An 8,878-nucleotide genomic window follows, 5' to 3' on the forward strand; every position below is an offset into this window, starting at 1 on the left:
CCTTTACACAGTGATTTTACTGTTCCTTAATAACATATCAAAGGAATAGTGTCCTGCCAGTTTGATCATTTGTCACTTTTGAATGTCTAGTTTTAGCAGTGCATGGTGCACAAGCAGACTGACGTGCCTCTGAGCAGGATCTCCTTAAGAGAACTGGATGCTGCCTCCACCACCAGAGTATTTTGGGCCGACCTCCCAGGTCTTTAATTATAAACCATGTCTATGACCAAAATGCTGCCTGTAACACATCTGTGCTGTGAAGTGGCTTAGATACATCTACTCCTGTTCCTGTGATAAGAAAAGATGAGTGAATTATTTGTGAATGATTTTGTGTTCAGGATGAACATATAAGATCAATGTGTTGGATTTAGTTTAGTGTGCTTTAGTGACATGTCCTTTTAACTTTAGCGAAGTTTACACAGCATGCTGATCAGTGAAACCTTCAGATCACATACATAGGCTGAGTTAGTAGTCAAAACAGCGCCCACACACGCTGGATGGAAAGAAAGGGGGTTTGCTCATCCTCAAGTTGTACTATTTTTAGCCTCTTCTGTTTCTCACTCTTTACTGACCGGATGAATTTGTGTTTAATGGAAGTATTAAAATGTATCTTTTATGAGGAAATTAAAGAAACTATACTCAAACTTAAAAACAACAAATCTCCAGGAATAGAAGAGGTAGGAGAATACTACAAAACATACATAAATGAACTAGTCCAAATCTTGGGAAGGGTATATAACTACGTTCTAACACGGGGTGACCCACCAAGGTCGTGGTGTACTTTACAGACAAGCACAAATTGGCATTATTTGCAGATGATATATTACTATTCCTGGAAAACCCTGCTACCTCCGTCCCTGCCTTCCTACATAACCTAGACAAATATAGTGCCATGTGGGGATACAAAGTAAACACGGGTAAATCTGAGGCCATGATGCTAAAATCTAATATCGACAACAAAAGAGAAAGGTGGTCTGAGTTTGCCTAATCTAAGACTCTACTACTGGGCGGCTCAGAGCAACGGTGGTAAGGATTGTTGGGGATACGGCAACAGGATGGGTGTCTATTGAACAGAACACTCCCTACCAAGAGTACCACTATTGACTCTTCCATTTCTTAGCCATCACTCCCGGAAAAAAATTAAAATCAGTAATATATGGATCAAACATACACTGAGGGTCTGGACTCTAATCCAAAAGCGTACAAGGGGAGCAGCGGCTCTGTCAAAAGCCATGCCCATCCTAGGAAATATTGAGCTCCTCCCGTCCATGTCTGATATTGCATATAAAAGATGGAATGAAAGAGGACTGAAAATAATTAATTAATATATTAAAATATTTTTCCCAATTGCAGGACAAATTTGCCCTGCCCACAAGTGACCTATACAGATATCTACAGATAAGACACTATATCACAAAACACACGGATTGGAATTATGTTAAAAGGGAACCTACTAACATAGAAACTTATTACATAAACGTGGCTGAGGATCAAATATCATTAAAAAAACACATTTCTCGTATCTACAAAATGTTATTGCTAGTCATAGCATGCAACATCCTGCACAAAGGTCAATGGGAACTTGAGCTGAATGCAATTATACGCGATGAGGCCTGGGAGGATGCATGCTCTAGATGTCATAAAGGCCAGTTATGGAAAGAGTTTGACTGGAAGACGAAGATCAGGTTCTTTAGGACTCCCCTGAGAACACATGCCTTCAATAACACTTTACACAACAAATGCTGTGGCATGGTCGGTGACCACACACACATTTTCTGGGACTGCCCGAAAATATGAACATTTTGGGAAAATGTTAGGGAGGAAATGGGGAAAATCCTTGATTTGAACATTGCTTTGGATCCCCTACTTTTACTATTGGAAATACTACCTAAACAAATGTTTACTACTGATCAATATTATATAATACATATTCTACTGATGGCGGCAAAGAAAATTATTACTATTAATTGGATGAAGACTGACCCCCTTGGAATCGACCAGTAGTTGCAGAAAATCAAACATGTATATTTGATGGAACACATGACTGCCCAGCTACAATTTAAACTGCCCACTTATAAGTTGAAATGGAGGCAAATATCTTCATACCTTGGACAGGAACTCCCTAGCACACCACCCTGAGGTATACAGTATGAGATGATTTGATGTGCCTGGCTAGGAGTAAAGGGTAACTAGCCCATAGGATTGTGGAAACATGGATACTGTTCATGTAAATCTATGGACACTGTGTGTCTCTCCACGCGATGTCACATACAGATAACCGGACACTTTCTAGGTGCTATATCACTCTACTGTAAGGTTTAGGAGGGCCCAACTTCAAGGTGATTTTGTATTTTGTTTTCTGTTTTCTTTGTTGTTGTTTTTCTTCTTTTCTTACAATGTTAATTGCCTGTTTTGTTGTCAATGGCAATAAAGTTTTTTAAAAAAGTCTCTTGTGGTTTATTGAACAATTTGTGTCTTTGACTGACAGATTTCTGTTTTTTTATTTCATGGTAGGCTAGGCTTTTTTCACAAGAAGAAAAATTTAAGCTAACGTTAGCCTTATCCTTTACTGATCTTGCTAATTTCACTGACTTCAGAGGGATGGCGTGTCATAGAGTGCGTGTGTTTAACTTTTTCACCTTCTCCTGCTGATTTTGAAAGAATCATTCATAAACTCAAAAACTATTTAGTCCTCTGCCAGTGCTACGTTCTTTTGTGAGTGAAATGACAATGCTAGCATGCCGATGTTTATGTTTACCATGTTCACACCTTAGTTTAGCGTGTTAGCATGCAAATATTTGCTAACAGACACTAAATAACATTTAACAGAGGTCACAAACCAAAGTATTGGACAAATGGGAAGTTTAACCTGATGATGGCGCACACTTGAATGTGTGGATATTTCATGGCAATCCATCCACTCCTTGTTGACGTCAACCTCATGGTAGCGCTAGAGGAAAAGTCAGGGGATCATCAAATTCATTAGGATACATAGTGTGGGAACTATGAATGTTTGTACCAAATTTTGTGCCAGTCTGTGTCTATGTTGAGATATTTCACAGGATAAGTGAAAACTTTGACCTGCTGTTGGCGCTAAAGAAAAAATCAGGAAAAAGTCAGAAGGGATCGTCCTCTGGGGAACATCGATATCTGTAACAAATTTCATAGCAAACCATCCAACAGTTGTTGAGATATTTCAGTCTGGATCAAAGTGGAGGACAGACTGACCTACCATGCCGTGGGTAAAAAACTCAGAGAAAGTAAAAGAAGTAGTCTGTGTATTTGTGTTCTCTGCCTTAACTTGAGGTGAAGTGCAAATACAGAATCCCACCCTAAGTTTGTTTAAGTGGTGAGACAGCCACTGAATAATATATTCCTGAGAGTCTGCCTCACACAGATCTCAACCCTCACCAACAAAATGCACTTTCTTACTCATGATCCCTTAACGCATCTGATTTATGAATTTAAAACAGTAATGACTAATATAATCACCAGATAAACTACATTTACCCTGCTGGCATTTATTATGTCAATTTGTGACAATGACAAAATGTTTTTTGTTTTAATCTCCAGACATATAGCTCAATAATCGTCATTTTCCTCCTACAGAGGAAATTAAACTAGAGTGCGCATATTTCTTACTATATTTCAACCACTGATTCTCAGGGGCTAACATAAGTCACAGCTATGTTCAGACTGCAGGCCAAAATGACCCAAATCTGATTTTTTTACTCATATGTGACTCAGATCTGATCTTTTTATTAACAGTGTGAACAGGCCAGGTCACATGGAATCTGATCTTTTCCAGTTCGGGTATGGGCCACTTTCATATGTGGTCCAAATCCGATACAGATCGGATCTTTTTAAATGCGACCTGTGTGGTCTGGACACTCAGGTCAGAATTGATGCAACTTTGACATCACTAGCCATGTTTCCATCTAATTGTGACACGAATTTTAAGCAGACTTTTGAAATGTTGCAAAAACGAAAAAAAGTCAATGCGAAATAGGTGCGTTTCCATCAGCTGGTTTGGAGCGAATAAACCAGGCTACAGCAAGCGTAGTTACATCAGTAGTTGATGTTACACATGGCTGTAATAAACAACCCATATAGGTTCTAAACCAGAAACAATATCAGTCACATTGACCTGAGGACCATTGATCTTAGAAAAATGGAGAGAAGTCCTCAGAAATGTGTTTCAAGTGGGCAAGTTGCTACCAGCCATGTACAAATTCCCTTTCTTACACCTGAAATCCAGCTCTCTTCAGCTACTGCTAGAGAGAGAGGTATTGAGTTGTGTGACATTTGCATTGTATAGCGCCAGAAACCATAATGAAAAGGACAGAAAGTTGTGAACACTCGTCATAATTCGGGAGAAATGTTACCCGTGAGACGACAATGAAAAACCGGAGTCTCCCATGAAAATTGGGAGGGTTAGCAAGTATGAGCTAACTGGAACTAACCTCTGTGATTCTGTTTGCTTCTGCATGACAGCGTGCTGCATGTGATGTGTTAGCTTTTGCGCATGCAGGTCACTTTCAGGCTGTGTACAGTTCACACTGAAGTCTGATATGGGCCACATTTAAACAATAATGTGAACTTTCAAACAAAAAAATCGGATCTGGGAAAATTACCTCATGGCCTCAAGATACTATCTCGTGGCCTTAAGGTAAGTGTATATAAAAAGAGCCTGCACAAAGGAGCAGGTTTTCTCCCCAAAGCACAGAGTGTGCAGTGCCTACTCCAGCTGTAAATGTAAAACAGAATCCCTCCCCTGGAGTCCAGTGCTGACAGCTCGAAAACGGTGGGCATGGACTGCTTGATCCAGGATGTTGATAAGCAGATCTCTGTATAGATTTGGGCACAGCAGTCTCGGATTTTTGTTTCTTGGCCAACCTTAGTCCCATTTTGTCCAGACCAGAGGTTTAGGAGCAGCCTTAGGTCCAAGCTGGGCCAACATAGCTCTGATCCCGCTCTCTTTCCTCTCCTCTGGGCGATCACAGCTACCGCTATTGGCGCTGCAATTGTCATAGCATAACTCACCCCTTCGTTAATATAAAAGTTAATCAAATAGTCTCTATCCATCGTTATCTCCCAAGGAGTGCTTTAAGTAGGTTGTAGCTGGAGCAGGCACTGTGCACTCTCTGCTTTGGGGAGAAAAGCAGCTCCATTGTGCAGGCTCCTTTTATATACACTTATCTTGAGGCCAAGAGGTAATAAGAATTTATTTTTTTGACTAAGTGGGCCTAGGGGTGGAGCAAAGGCCTGCAGTAAAGGCCTGCAGTCTGAATGTAGCCTTTAACCTCAGCAATGTTTACATTTCTGAAAAACAAATCCGACTAAAGAAGTAGCAGGAAGAAACAATGTCACACTAAAACCTGACAGCCAGGGAACACATTTAATAATCAGAGTGCATTATTTACACAGTATTTGCTTTGCTGAGCTTTGCATGCCATGAATTCATTTGTCCACACAAAGGCTGTACAGGTTTTGTGTGATTAGTATTGAGTCTGGGTTCTTGGAGCAGACTTCAAGCTTTGAGTGTGATATCCTTCCTTTGTTCAGGTTGGCTCTGAATATTCCTTTGGGGCTGCACTTGAGCCCTTATCAATGACAACGTTGTGTGTCGCTCCATGAATCACCTCCAAACTATTTAGGAATTCTTTCAGGTTAGGCAAATACCAGGAAATTGTTTTTTAATGTTTATTTCAGAATGTTTACACAAAGACGCAATTGATATATCAGGAAAATTAAAGGCCTTAAATATTTTTAGAGGCATTTGTGCAACCTTTACACGCAAATGACAAACAGCAATATACAACGCGTTTTAGGGCCATTGTAGGTCAAAAATAAAATAAAATAATTTCCAAGAATAAAGCCGTAACTTTACGAGAAAAAAATGGATTTTCTCTGAGATTGAAGTGGGAAAATCTTGAGAAAAACACAAATTTACAAGAAAAATCTTCTTTTCAGATGTGCTTGTGTTATTCAGTGCCCATTCTCTATTAAATGCAATATGCTGATGTTAATAATAATAGCCATCAAGTTACTCTGTAAAAAGAAAGATGATTGTGATACAATTATCTCCCTCCCTGGACCACATTAATTTAAATCCATGTTGACATTTCACCTTAATGATTTGTCTCACTGCAGGATGCAAGTGTAGCTCTTTTTTTCTCCCCCCGTTAATTTAGTCCTGTTCCTCTGATCCTCAGTTGCACTTGTGATTACACAGAGGAAAGACTCTCAAAAGAAAAGCGTACAGGTTTGATTAATGTTGGACCCAAATTTCTCTTGAGAATGTAACAAAATGAATTATACAGTACATGTTCGGGGTTGCGTCTTGATGAGGCTTCTGGGAGCAAAAACAGCTTTTGAATCTAAAGTCCTAATTAACTTCTGACAGCTGGGTTGGTACCTTCAACCTAGCATGTTCCTTTGTCAACATAATAGGTTTGTTAAGAATTGTTGCAAAGGGTTGATTTAGGGCAAAGTAATTTCCCATCAGAGTGCAGTAACGTTACACAAGTATCCTCTTTGGACGGCTTGCTCAGTACTCTCTAACCTTGAATTCAATCTGCTCACACTGAACGCTTTAAAATCTGCAAATGGATAATGCCAGCAGCAACTTCAGCCAGATGCACCGAACTGCCTGTGGGCATCCTGGGATCCGAGATATGATGCTAGAGGAGGCTCCAAGAGGGGGAAATAATGATACAGGCATGAAACAGTATGTGCCTTATATTAAAACTTCAAAGAAAAGTAGAATTTTTCTAATGCTGCTGCTTTGGGCTTTCCTGAATATCCTACACATAAACAAACACAAGTTTTAGGAATGCCGGGGTCAAATTATATTGCTGAATAAATAAATAATTAAGACACGTGAAAATATAATACCATTAAAAATAATTTGATATATTTAATGATAATAATGATAAATCAAACAGATATAAAATACAAATACAAAAATAACAAATAAATAAGTAAAAATGAATTAAAAACAAATAAAAATAGAAAAATAAATATATAAAAAATATGAAATACTAAATCCAAGTCACCCAAACTCAAAAAATGACACCCAGTCTAAATTGTAAATCACATTACAAGGAAATATACCTATCATTTACTCTGCTTGAAGTCTCAAGCAGTTCATTTTCCTTTCTCTTGATTTCATTTCCCTACATGAAGGTGTCAATTCTGTTTCAACCTATGGTTTCAACACAGCTGGGAATACAATTCTGTAGGAGAAATGCCAAGCCTTTCTTTTGCATAGCCTGCTAAGTCTACTGGAATCAGCTAATTAAAATACACATCATATATAAAGTTTTTAATTGTAGAATGTAGCTAATGAGCAGAGATATGTAAACAGTTAGCTGAAAGTGAAAAAAGGTTTAAATAAATTGCTAGGTGAAATAGCTAAAACTTGAAACAGCAAAAAAATAGAGGGTAATTGACTGGAATAGTTTGATAAAAGTAATAGATACATGGTTGAAACTATCTGCTAAGTTTTGGATGGACAGTTAAAATAGCTAAAAGTAACAGATACATTTTTAAAATGTTTCCTGCTACTCCAAGTTGTAGTTGCACATAAACACTGGCTGCATGAAAACATGAATTAATAGCGGTAAATAAACATAGAGTTGGTTTAAAATCAGTTCAAATGAACATTTGGAAAATAACAGGTGGCTGAAATAAGACATGGTCATGTCCTCTCAGTATAATAGAATAGATTTTCTCCTGTTGCTAATATAACCAATCAACATAAGGTCTTTGGAGATAAATCATTTTCAAAATATCACGTATGTTCATGGCAGCAGCCGATTTCACAGTATTTGCATCCTTCCACTGTGACCTAACAGAAGATGTGACACAAGCGTGGACTTTTTACCCTGCCTTCTCAGATAAATAAGAATTGGTTGTTGATTTCCAATTGCTCTCCATCAGCAGTGTCGTGTCTATTTGCCCACTGACCTTATAACCTTGCAATCAGATTGTGTTTGTCTTTTTGGATGTGTTAACCGCAGCTGACCACCAGAACAAACTTTATTTCTCACTCTGTCTGCACCTCTTTAGGGGTGCCAAGAGAAAAAACTCTCAAAAAGTCTTTAAAGCTACACTTGAGGGAGATGGGGAAGAAAAAAAGAACAGATTAATTGGTGTTTTCTGCTACAGCAGTTCTCAGCCATGGGCTACTAAGATATGGGATTTAAGTCCAATCATGTACCAGCTGATTTGTTGTCTAATGGTTGAAGTGGGTCTGGAGTGTCATTTCTTACATTTAAACTATTTAAACCAATTAAAGTGGACTGTTCTGGTGACATGTAGCCATGACATGCCAGGTTCAGCTTAGCCTCGAAGCATTGCTGCATGTCATCGCCTTACTCGCGTTTAGTGCTTTGTTCCCCTCTGCTATCACGATCCAGTAAAGCAGAAATATCCCAACGTCACCTTCCACCATTCAGTAATAACCATCAATGTATCACAGAAGATATTGTAATAAAGGTTTCGGTGTTGATTTGCATTACATTACACTGCAGTGTAAGTGTCTGGGACTGTATGAAAATTATTAGGGAAAAAGTGGGTGGCTTATGTATTATTTCTTTATACTTAAGGGACTGTAGTCTTTTTTTACAAAATAAAAACAGATCAAATAATTATTGATCAGATTGCCTCTGGATGTACCATGACTCATAAAACTGTGCTTGGCCACATGCAATTGACAACAATCCTTTCTCGGTATCTTTAGCTTAATTTTCCCCATCAAAACAATAATAATATATATATAATAATAATAATTATGATCAATATGCCAGTTTTGAGAAACAAAATAGATGCAAATCTTTAGTTACTAGTGATTAAACTTTATTTCTCCACAGAG

Source organism: Micropterus salmoides, unplaced genomic scaffold, assembly GCF_014851395.1.
Source record: "Micropterus salmoides isolate LMB-PRFRI ecotype aquatic unplaced genomic scaffold, ASM1485139v1 Ms_hic_scaffold_1, whole genome shotgun sequence".
NCBI lineage: Eukaryota > Metazoa > Chordata > Actinopteri > Centrarchiformes > Centrarchidae > Micropterus > Micropterus salmoides.